Genomic DNA, 13,032 nt, shown 5'->3' on the forward strand with positions numbered 1-13,032 from the left:
TAGCTCAAGTATTCCCAACCTTAGAAGCCTTTAATTGGTTCAGCTCTACTTTAATAACTTTTAGTACCTGCCTTATTACACTCAGGTGTATCCTAGGATTCAGAAAATTTTCAAGTCCTTTACAAGTACCTACAATCAATCAATCAATCAATCAATCAATCGTATTTATTGAGCGCTTACTATGTGCAGAGCACTGTACTAAGCGCTTGGGAAGTACAAGTTGGCAACATATAGAGACAAGCAGCAAGGTCTAGTGGAAAGAGAGTTAAACGACCTGAGTTCCCATCATTCATTCATTCATTCATTCAATCGTATTTATTGAGCACTTACTGTGTGCAGAGCACTGTACTAAGCGCTTGGAAAGTGCAAGTTGGCAACAATCAATTAATCATATATATTGACGGCTTCCTGTGTGCAGAGCACTGTATTGAGTGCTTAGGAGAGTACAATATAATACAGTTGGTAAACATATTTACACATAGTAAGCGCTCAATAAATGCCATTAAAAAAAAATACTAGAGAAGCAGCGTGGCTCAGTGGAAAGAGCCCGGGCTTTGGAGACAGAAGTCATGAGTTCAAACCCCAGCTTCGCCAATTGTCAGCTGTGTGACTTTGGGCAAGTCACTTCACTTCTCTGTGCCTCAGTGACCTCATCTGTAAAATGGGGATGAAGACTGTGAGCCCCCCGTGGGACAATCTGATCACCTTGTAACCTCCCCAGTGCTTAGAACAGTGCTTTGCACATAGTAAGCGCTTAATAAATGCCATCATTATTATTATTATTACATTCCCTGCCCACAACAAGCTAACAGCCTAGAGGGAGAGACAGATATTAATATAAAAAAATAGATAATTCTGACTCTCCCACATGCCTGTAGTTCAACCTTGGGCAAGTCACTTCTCCGCTCTGTGCCTCAGTTTCCTGATCTGTAAAATGGGGATTCCTACCTGTTCTTTCTGCTGCTCAGACTGTGAGTCCCAGGCGGGACAGAGACTGTGTCTCAGGGGGCCTCACACACAGTTTTACAAAACACTTTGATTTGTGGCCTTACTCAAAGGCACTGAGCAGGCCTACAGACAGTTGAATGGACCCAGGCAGGAAGGAATTGATAACAGGCACAGAGAAACAACAGGCAGATAAAGCCCAGCTGCTTATATAAGCTGGACTCCAAAAGGACGAGCCAAATGGTAATGCTTTCTTAACTGTAGTGCTTGTATTATGATCTTCCCATCTCCATCTCACATGCACGGTCTTTCATAATCCAAGTAACCCAGGGTCTTGAGACCCCTATTTCAAGACTCTTAGCTTTAAAGTATTCAACCACCTTGCCCCCTCCTACTCACCTCGCTACTTTCTTAATACAACCGAGCCCACACACTTTGCTCCCCTAATTCATTCAATCGTATTTATTGAGCACTTACTGTGTGCACAGCACTGTACTAAGCGCTTGGGAAGTACAAGTCGGCAACATATAGAGACGGTTCCTACCCAAGAATGGGCTCACAGTCTAGAAGCTACCCTACTCACTGTGCCTCTATCTCGTCGATTTTGCCGCCGACCTCTCGCCCATATTTTGCCTCTGGCCTGGAACAATTATTCTCCCCACCTTGGAGGAGAAGGCACATCTCCTCCAAGAGGACTTCCCTGATTAAGCCTTTTCCTTTTCTTCCCCTCCCTTCTGAGTCGCCCTGACTCGCTTCCTTTATCCAAACCCTCTCCCAGCCCCAAAGCATTTAGGTACATATCCGTAATTTATTTATTTATATTAACGTCTGTTTCCTTCTCTAGAAGGCAAGCTCACTGTGGGCAGAGAATATGTCTGTTTAATTGTACTCTCCCCAGGGCTTAATACAGTGCTCTGCACACAGTAAGCACTCAATATGTACACTTAATTAGAAACACCAGTTCTCCAACAACACAGATCTTGCATTCTAGCTAAACATCATATTTAGGAAAACTCTACTGCAGTGCTCACCTGAACTAACAACAGGCAGCAGTGCGTAATAATAATAATAATAATGGCATTTATTAAGTGCTTACTATGTGCGAAGCACTGTTCGAAGCGCTGGGGAGGATACAAGGCGATCAGGTTGTCCCATGGGGGGCTCACAGTCTTAATCCCCATTTTACAGATGAGGTAACTGAGGCACAGAGGAGTTAAGTGACTTGCCCAAAGTGGTGGAGCCGGGATTTGAACCCATGACCTCTGGCTCCAAAGCCCGTGCTATTTCCAATGAGCCACGCTGCTTCTCTAAGCCCTACTGAGAGCTCACCTCCTCCAGGAGGCCTTCCCAGACTGAGCCCCTTCCTTCCTCTCCCCCTCGTCCCCCTCTCCATCCCATCTTACCTCCTTCCCTTCCCCACAGCACCTGTATATATGTATATATGTTTTTACATATTTATTACTCTATTTATTTATTGATTGATTGATTTTACTTGCACATATCTATTCTATTTATTTTATTTTGTTAGTATGTTTGGTTTTGTCTCCCCCTTTTAGACTGTGAGCCCACTGTTGGGTAGGGACTGTCTCTATATGTTGCCAATTTGTACTTCCCAAGCGCTTAGTACAGTGCTCTGCACACAGTAAGCGCTCAATAAATACGATTGATGATGATTTCTTCAACAGCAGGGCCATTCACATCTCCCAAAAGTGAGTTATCAGTTATCAGTATCTAAAATGTACGTTGGAAACTCGCATTCTGACAGGACTAAAAGCAATTGGATCTTAAAAATCCAGCGGTCGCAATGGGTCACACCTGATCATCCAGCTAAAGAAAGAACCTACCTTCATTATCTTCATTTCTTTACCTTTCTCTCAAATTTCAGACTCAAAAACTGGATGCAAGCACAGATCCTGTTTGTCTATTTTGCTCCTGTAAACTAAAAAAACTCCTTGTGAACAGGGATCCGGTTTACCAACTCTACTGTACTGTACTTTCCCAAGCATTTAGGGCAGTGCTCCGCATTCAGGAAACATTAAATAAATGCCAAAAAAAAAACCCTAAGGAAAATTATGTACCTGAATAACAATCTTCAAAATGCTACAGCTGTGAGCAATGGGTCAGTTAAGTGAATAGATAGTATCTCTTAAAAGCCATCCTCCACTCCTCTCCATTAGACAATTTCCATATTGAATGCCCAGCTAATTGGATTGGAAAAAAGTTCTTTATAGATGATGTTACATTTTTATGTTTGAAATTTATTTTTCTAACCATTTACAGAAGTGCTTTGCCAGTGTGTTATAAACAAATGACAAGAGTTCAACGAAGCGGCTATTTTTGATGGTTTCCTCTGACCGTTAAAGTAGCAGACAGTTAATTAAATTCCTTTAATACCCAACGATCACCTTCTGATCCCCAAAAGCAGCATCACACATCACCAGCGGCCTCTGGGATGAACGGTATTTCTCTCTCAAATCACTTGATATCTCAGTTTCTCTCTAAAATGAATCTTTCATTCCATACATATTTACGCTCAGTCTATTCCCCAGGATAATTGTTCCAGTAACTCTTCTTTCTTGACTCATAAGTGATGGAGAATGGGCTTCTCTAGCAGGTATCATTACACCAACGAGCCTCTATCACTGCTTTTGTGCAGGCTGAGATGTTCTTTGGGAAGTTGTCACTCATTCATTCACTCAATCGTATTTATTGAGCGCTTACCGTGTGCAGCGCACTGTACTAACTGCTTGGGAAGTACAAGTCGGCAACACATAGAGACGGTCCCTACCCAACAACGGGCTCACAGTCTTTGCCCCAGGCCTGCCACTTGTCAGCTGTGTGACTTTGGGCGAGTCACTTCACTTCTCTGTGCCTCAGTTCCCTCATCTGGAAAATGGGGGTGAAGACTGTGAGCCCCCCGGGGGACAACCTGATCACCTTGTAACCTCCCCAGCGCTTAGAACAGTGCTTTTGCACGCAGTAAGCGCTTAACAAATACCAACATTATTATTATTATTTGTCGGTCATGTGCAACACCTTGCCACGTGCAATTTCTTCAAAGGGTAAATTTGCACGCGTCTGACTAACCAACAAATGGCAGAGAAAGATTGTCAAGAACAAGGTTACAGTTAGCTCATCAGCTATGAAGCAATAATCAATCAAAATCGTATTTATTGAGTGCTCACTGTGTGCAGAGCCCTGGGCAACACAGCTCTGCTGGGTGAGACACGTGAGGAGAATGAATGACAACGGGACAATCGGGGACCTGATGAAGGGGAAATTGAAAGGGGAAACACACACAGACCAAGAGGATTAAAAAAGCCATTTAAAGACACAGTGAAGCATTGTCTCGAACAACAGAGCAGAGCAGTGCGTTGAGGGTAGACCACAGCAGCAGAAAGACCGGCCTGGTGGACAATGATTTGGAGAGGGCTTGCTCTCCTTGAATGAAAGTTTCTTAAATCCATCAGTCAATTAGTACTTTGTAATCAGTTCCTGCTGGGTGCAGAGTATTGCCTGGTTTAGTGGATAGAGCAAGGGCCTGAGAGAGTCAGAAGGTCATGGGTTCTAATCCCTGCTCTGCCAACTGTCTGTTGTGTGGCCTTCGGCAAGTCACCTCACTTCTCTGTGCCTCCGCTGCCTCATCGGCAAAATGGTGATTGAGACTGTGAGCCCTGTATCCACCGCGGTGCTTAGTCCGGTAAGTAAGCGCTTAACAAATACCATAATTATGATTCTTACTAACCCCTTGGGAGAACACAATACGGTTAGAAAGCATAATCTCTGCCTTCAAAGAATCTGCAATCTAGTGGGGCGCAAAAAATACAAAGTAAATGATAGATAGAAAGAGGAAGAGAATGGAAAGATGGGACTAGGGATGAATAAGTATTTAAATAGTAGCGTATTTATGCTGAGATGGGCAGAAGTACAACTGGTGGTTGTGAGGGTGTAAATTTGGAGGGGACATGGAAGATATGAAATGGTAGTGGGTTGGCTATACCCTGGGGAGAGGAAAATGCAAATGGAGAAAGCCACCAGGAGGAGGTGGGAATTCAGAAGGGCTTTGAAGACGAAGAGAGGTATGATAGAGAAGCAGCGTGGCTCAGTGGAAAGAGCGCCGGCTTTGGAGTCAGAGGTCCTGGGTTCAAATCCCGGCTCCGCCACTTGTCAGCTGCGTGACTTTGGGCGAGTCGCTTCACTTCTCTGGGCCTCGGTTCCCTCATCTGCAAAATGGGCATTAAGATTGTGAGCCCCACGTGGGACAACCTGATCGCCTTCTATCCCCCGAGAGCTTAGAACAGTGCTTTGCACATAGTAAGCACTTAACAAATAACAAATGCCATTATTATTACAGATCAATCAATTAATAATACTTATGGAGCCCCTGCTGGAGAAGAGCACTGCGCTCTTCAGAGTACTTTAGAAGGAGAAAACGTAAACCCTGCCGTCAAGGAATTTATAATCTAGCAGGGGAGACAGACATAGGATAATTTGCAAATGAGAGGGTAAAGTACATAAATGATACAGAATGTAAAATGGTATGAACAAAAATACAGTCAATCCATCAGTGGCATTTATTGAGCACTTACCACATGCAGAGCCCTCGACTAACAGCTTGGGAGAGTAGACAAGCTCCCTCCCCACAAGGAGCTTACAGTCTAGAGAGAGAGGATGACATTAAAATAAATTACAGATATGTACATAAGTGCTGTGAGGCTGAGGGTAGCGTGACTATCAAGTGTACAAAGAATACAGTGCCTAGAACAGTGCTTTGCACATAGTAAGCGCTTAATAAATGCCATTATTATTATTATTATTACAGCTCCCAGCGCACAGATAGATGATGCAAAAGGGAGAGCTTTGGAAACCAAGTGTCTGTCACAAATTGGTCTTGTCATCAGTAACAACATACTGTCTTCAGGAGAGGAAATGAGGACTTAGTAGGGGAGGGTCTCTTGGAGATGTGATTTTAGTAAGGCTTTGACGGTGGAGAAAGTGGTCGTCTGTTATTTATGAAGGAAGAGGGAATTCCAGGCCCTGTGGGCAAGGGATCCACGGTGAGAAATAGTACATGCAAAAGTGCTATGGTGGTGCCAAAATGCTGGATGATAGTTGGGTGGCTATGAACTAGAGGGAAGAAAAATGAATTAATATTGAGATTTGAAAGCTCCAAGCAGGAGTATGGGTGTGATCAAGGGGTTAGGGGTGGGAGAGATGAGAACAAAGCCCAGAGGGTAGATTAGTTTGAGAGGAATGAAGAATGCGAGCTGGGAATTGTGAGAAAAGGGAGTGAATAAGTAAGAGAAAGTAATAGATTGACCTAAGTTAAAGTCGGTGGTTAAGAGTTTCCACCTGACAATAGAGAGAAATGGATAACCTTTTCAGGTTTTTGAGGAGTGGGGGGACCCATGTGAAATGATGCTTAGAAAAATGAGCCAAGCAGCAGAGTGAAGTTTGGATTGAAGAGGGGAGAATCTGGAGTCAGGGAGACCACTGAGGAGGCTGTTACAATTGTCTAGTAAAACTATAAACGTCTTGACCAGGACGGTGACCAGGTGAAGAGGAAGGGAAACATCGCAAAGGAAACACGGACAGGATTTAGCGATAGACTTTAGGTGAGAGTTGAAAGGGAAAAGTCAAGCCCAAGGTTGTGGGCACTGGTGTTGTTATCACCTAGGAGGGGAAAGGTAGGTGGAGGAGAGAATTTTGGAGAAAAGATGAAGAGCTCAGTATTAGCAATATTGGTGGATATCCTGCAGTCAGTCAATCGTTTTTACTGAGTCCTTACTGCGTGCAGAATGCTGTACTAAGCATTCATTCATTCAAAAATATTTATTTAGTGCTTACTGTGTGCAGAGCACTGTACTAAGCGCTTGAAGCATACAATATAACAGTAAATAGACACACTCCCTGCCCACAGTGAGCAGACAGTCTAGAGGGGGAGACAGACATTCATTTAAATAATACCTGTTACTGATATTAGTGTTGTTAATTCATTTATTATATATTTAGTAGAGGGTCAAGAGGAAATGTGGGATTGCAGAAGATGGCAAGTCATGAGGCTGGATTCGAAATGGTGATGGGCACTGCAAAGGACTAATCCATGAATACAGCAGGAATTACAGGAAGGAGAATGGGTCGTACACGGGTTCTAATCCTGGCTCCGCCACTTGTCAGCTGTGTAACCTTGGGCAAGTCCCTTAACTTCTCTGTGCCTCAGTCACCTCACCTGTAAAATGGGGATTAAGACTGTGAGCCCCAGGTGGGACAACCTGATCACCTTGTATCCCCCCCAGGGCTTAGAACAGTGCTTTGCACCTAGTAAACGCTTAACAGATACCATCATTATTATTATTATTATTGCACGGTTCTTTTCAACCATATTTACACACGCAGACAGATATTGTGTCATCTTCGTGAATGAAAGACAGCTGAACATGTGTCATTGTGGGTATGAGTGTGGAGGTGACCTCTAGGTTTAAAAGTGTCGGTCTTGTCACCCCAGCAACTCTCCAGTAGAGATTCTCCAGGAGAAATAACTATGATAACAACGCACTGCACCTTCATTTAACCCACCTGGGCCTGTTTCATGGTTCAGCGGTTAAGAATTCTCTTTAAGTTGAGGCTTTCAAGACCGTTAACTTGTTTTTCTCAGTGAGCTCTAGGAGATGCCGAGAGTCACAAATAATCGCTTAGAGAGGTCGTACCTTATTTTGCACCTAGTATCTGTTCCAGTGGCAGAAAATGACACCATCTTTCCTTCCTGAGCCCAAGGAGAGTTGCAGCACAAGATCCACCCACTTGAAAAGGAGACACTGAGATGCCAGAGCTGCATGCCTGAATCAAATTAGGAGGAATAAAATGGGTCAATAATAGTGACAAAGGCCGAGATTAAGCCCATCAACATTGTGGGACGGGACGAGGTGAGAAGAGGTCAAAGCTGTTACCAAACGCAAAACCAGGAAAGGGCCTAACTCAGCACCTCACTGTGTGATCTTGGCTCATCAACCTTGAGAAGATTCTTAGCTGGAAGGATCCTTAAACCTGCCGGGAGTGATTAGATTGGGTGGCTAGTTGTGGCGGTCAGTCAGCCAATTGTATTTATTGAGCACTTACTACGTGCAGAACACTATACTAAGCACTTGAGAGAATAAAATAAATAACAGACACACCCCCTCGCCCACGACAAACTTACAGCATTAATCAAGGACTAGCAATCCAGCTTCCAGTTGAGCTGGACCAGTTCCAGTTTGCAGTAAATTATCATGCATGCAAACGCTATTCTTCCAGCTCTATTGGGTGTCATCATCATCATCAATCGTATTTATTGAGCGCTATGTGCAGAGCACTGTACTAAGCGCTTGGGAAGTACAAATTGGCAACATATAGAGACAGTCCCTACCCAACAGTGGGCTCACAGTCCTTAGCTGCTTGCCAAGTATCACCCCAAAGGGCCTGTTTCCCAAGCCTGATCACGGGTCGATGGATTTGGGAACTACACGGCAGCCCGTGGCAATGATCTGCTCAGCGCAAGCAGAGTTCCCTTCATCCCTTCCCTTCATGGGAGAATATTTCGGAAGATCGCGCCGACTCCCAAGTTGTCCCACCCCACTTGGGCTCTGATAGTCACAGGGAGGGGAGCAGGGCTATTCCAAAATTATCCTTCTGTTTCCTGTCTCCTGTTGGATTACAAGCTCCTCAGGGGCACTGTACTAAGCGCCGGGATGGATACAAGCAAATCAGGTTGAAAACAGTCCCTGTCCCACGTCTCAATCCTCATTTAACAGATGAGGTGACTGAAGCGCAGGGAAGTGAGGTGACTTGCACAAAGTCACACAGCAGACAAGAGTGAGTTCTCTCCCAGTACAGTGCTCTGCACACAGAAAAAATCTTAATAAATATCATCACAACTAATACCTCCTGCCTGAGGAAAGTCTAAGGAAACTGCAGGAGGAAAGTCTGTACCACTCTTTGAAACCTGGGACGGTTGCAGGCATTCGTAACCAAGAACCGAGAAGCAGCAGGGCTTAGAGGAAAGAGCCCGGGCTTGGGAGCCAGAGGAGACGGCTTCTAATCCTGGATCTGTCACTTGTCTGCTGTGTAACCTTGGACAAGTCAGTTAACTTCTCTGTGCCTCAGTTACCTCATCCGTAAAATGGGGATGAAGACTGGGAGCCCCACGTGGGACAACCTGATCACCTTGTATCTACCCCAGCACTTAGAACAGTGCTTGGCTCATAGTAAAGTGCTTAACAAATGCCATAATTATTATTATTAGAAATAGTAGTAGTAGCAATAGTAGTAGTAGTAGTATTTTTAAGGTTTTTGTTAAGCACTTACTATACTAACTTACTGTTCTAAGTGCTGGAGTAGAAACAAGTTAATCAGGTTGGACCTATTCTCTGTCCCACACGGAGCTCACAGACTGAATAGGAGGAAGAACTGGTATTTCTTCCCCATTTTACAGTAGAGGAAGCAGGCGCAGAGAAGTTAAGTGACTTGCCAAGGACACACAGCAGGCACATGGCAGAACCAGGATTAGAACCCGGGTCTTCGGAGTCCCGGGCTCATGCGCTTTCCATTGGGCCATGCTGCTCCTTAAAGCCCTAGATAAGGAAATGCAAGCATCAGATTTCTCACCAAGACACAGTGTCCCATGGAGGCCAAACCAAGAGAGAATGGAAAGTAAAGATCTTATTTCACTTATCTAGACAAGATTTCCAATAGACCCGGACCTGTGAACGAAGACTTACGTTCCCAATTGGGTTAAGGAAATAGCAGTGACAGCATTTAAATGAAACCAGTAATTTTAAATTAGATTACTTAGCCAAATTTGGGTCTGATACCAATCCTTATATCACCCGGGATCTTCTTGGGAATGAAATGCAAGCTTGAGGCAATTTTCTTTATTCAAATAATTTGTAGACTAATAAAATCCTTCTCATTTTAATTTAGAAATTCAGGGTCCATTAATGAAATATTAGGACACTAAAATGCTAATCGCCTCACTGAAAATGGATTATGCCCCCAAAATCAGAAATTGGGAAAGGAGATCAGGTTTTATGTTGTGTGTGATGCTGACTTGCATGATTTAGGAAAACATTCGTTCATTCAATCGTATTTATTGAGTGCTTACTGTGTGCCCTTGGGAGAGTACAACAATAAACAGTCACATTTCCTGCCCACAGTAAGCTTACGGTATAGAGGGGAGGAGACCGACATCAATACAAATAAAATTAATTAGATCTGTACTTAAGTGCTGGTAGAGGGGAAGAACAAAGGGAGCAAGCCATGGTGAAGCAGAAGGGAATGGGAGAAGAATAAAGGAGAAACTTCATCGGGGAAGGCCTCCTGAAGGAAATGCATCCTCAATAAGGCTTTAAAGTGGGAAACAGTAATTGTCTGTCAGATTTGAGGAGGGAGGGCATTCCAGCCCATCATCATCATCATCATCAATCGCATTTATTGAGCGCTTACTGTGTGCAGAGCACTGTACTAAGCGCTTGGGAAGTACAGCCCAGAGGCAGGATGTGGACTAGGGGTCGGAGTCGAGATAGGTGAGATGGAGACACACTGAGAAGGTTAGTATTACATGTTAATATGAGTCAGGAAAGTGTTTCCATAAGCCTGTGTTTGATTAGTCCTTATCCATATTTGGCAAAGTCAAAGAGTTGCAAATTCTATCATTAGACTAAGTAAAGAGTTCTTTCTGCCACCTTAGATGTAGGTGAACTCCTTCTACATAGTTCAGGAGAGTCAGAAAATTACAGAGATAGGCCTGCGGGATGACCTTATCATCATCATCAATCGTATTTATTGAGCGCTTACGGTGTGCAGAGCACTGTACTAAGCGCTTGGGAAGTACAAGTTTGCAACATATAGAGACAGTCCCTACCCAACAGTGGCTCACAGTCTAAAAGGGGGAGACAGAGAACAAAACCAAACATACTAGCAAAATAAAATAAATAGAATAGATATGTACAAGTAAAATAGAGTAATAAATATGTACAAACATATATACATATATACAGGTGCTGTGGGGAAGGGAAGGAGGTAAAATGGGGGGGAAGGAGAGGGGGACGAGGGGGAGAGGAAGGGAAGGGCTCAGTCTGGGAAGGCCTCCTGGAGGAGGTGAGCTCTCAGTAGGGCCTTGAAGGGAGGAAGAGAGCGAGCTTGGCGGATGGGCAGAGGGAGGGAATTCCAGGCCCGGGGGATGACGTGGGCCGGGGGTCGATGGCGGGACAGGCGAGAACGAGGTACGGTGAGGAGAACGGTATGTATACTGATTAATTCTTCTCTTTAAATAATAATAATAATGATGGCACTTATTAAGCGCTTACTATGTGCAAAGCACTGTTCTAAGCACTGGGGGTGGGGGGATAAAGGTGATCACATTGTCCCACGGGGGGCTCACAGTCTTAATCCCCATTTTGCAGATGAGGGAACTGAGGCCCAGAGGAGTTAAGTGACTTGCCCAAAGTCACACAGCTGACAATTGGCGGAGCCGAAATTTAAACCCATGACCTCTCACTCCAAAGCCCACGCTCTTTCCACTGAGTCACGCTGCTTCTCTGAAAGCTCCTTGAGAAAGGCACTGTGCCACTTGATTTTACTCTTCCAAGGGCTTAGTACAGTGCTCTGTCCACAGTAAGTGCTCAAAAATTACTATCGGTTGATTGATTAAAGACCATTACGGTCTTTGTGCTTCAAAGCACGCATCACTTACTTGATTGCAGCTAATGTTGCTCTCATTTATCACGTCAACCTGCAGGTTTGGCCACATAGGCCATAGGTATGACTTTCCCTTGCCTCTCTTCCGACTTGCTCCCCTTCCTGTTTCTTTCCTCACTACTTTGCCCCTTCTTTCCCCGTAGTCCCTGAACTTACATCTTGCCTCCGCACCCATACCCTAATCAATGAATCACTGGTATTTATTGAGTGCTTATTGGGGTGCAGAGCACTGAATGGGAATGGAGTTGGAAGATATAATCCTCACCCTCGAAGATCTTAAAATCTAGGTAGGGAGGCAGACTTTTTGTAAGGTCAGACAGAGTCCCTGTCCCACATGGGACTCACAGACTAAGGGAGGAGGAGTTAATCCCAATTTTTGTCTTGTCTTATGCCGTCGAGTCACTTCTGATCCATGGAGACACCACGGACACATCTCTCCCAGAACGTCCCGCTCTCCATCTGCAATCGTTCCGGTCGTGTTTCCATAGTGTTTTCTTGGTAAAAATACGGATGCGGTTTACCAGTGCCGCCTTCCGTGCAATAAATTCAAGTCCCCGCCCTTGTCGCTCTCCCATGCTTTGAGCTTTGACTTGTAGTAAATTGCCTTCCATTCGCTAGCCATTGTCCAAGCTAGGAATGGAATGGATAGACCTCTGCTTGACTCTCCCTCCCGTAGCCGAGACCGATAGAGTACTGGAAACTCTCCAGGTGTGACCCTGAGAGGGGAAATCCCCATTTTACAGATGAAGAAAGTGAGGTTCAGAGTAGTTAAATGACTCGTCCAAGGTCACACAGCAGACAAGGGGCAGAGCACGGCAAAATGTGTGGGATGGGTTGTAGTGGAAGAAGAGCACGAGCTATGAAAAGGCGAGCGAGCTGATTTAGTGCTTTAAAGCTGATAGTGCGGAACTCCTCCGAGGCAGTGGGGAAGAGAGATGTTTTAACCACTTAATAATAACAACAATAATAATACTGATGGTATTTGTTAAGTACTTACTCTGTGTCAAGCACTGCTTTAAGCGCTGGGATAGGTCCCAGCTAATCAGGTTGGATCCCTGTCCCACACAGGCTCACAGTCTTAATCCCCATTTTACAGGTGAGATACCTGAGGTCCAGAGAAGTTAAGTGACTTTCCCCAGTCACACAGCAGGTAAGTGGAGGATGCAGGATTAGAACCCAGGTCCTTCTTTACTCTATCCAGTAGGCCATGCTGCTTCCCAACATGCTCCCCGCCCTCTTGCTGCTCTTTTCCATTTGCTTTTTCCCGCTTGGCTCTTTGTGGCTTTCTTCTGTCCCTATCTGCCTCAACTTTGAGGAACCCCTCCGTACTCTTCCCCTCACTTCTATCAGCGTTCT

At 44.6% G+C, this 13,032-nt stretch overlaps 1 non-coding gene across 1 annotated transcript; it reads right to left on the bottom strand.

Annotated features, from left to right (window-relative positions):
- Positions 1–12,264: 12,264 nt before the first annotated feature.
- On the bottom strand, positions 12,265–12,402 carry LOC119938839. The gene has a single exon (XR_005454538.1). It is a non-coding gene; the product is annotated as a small nucleolar RNA SNORA7 (small nucleolar RNA).
- Positions 12,403–13,032: the final 630 nt, after the last annotated feature.

This window comes from Tachyglossus aculeatus, chromosome 16 (genome assembly GCF_015852505.1).
Source record: "Tachyglossus aculeatus isolate mTacAcu1 chromosome 16, mTacAcu1.pri, whole genome shotgun sequence".
Classification (NCBI taxonomy): domain Eukaryota; kingdom Metazoa; phylum Chordata; class Mammalia; order Monotremata; family Tachyglossidae; genus Tachyglossus; species Tachyglossus aculeatus.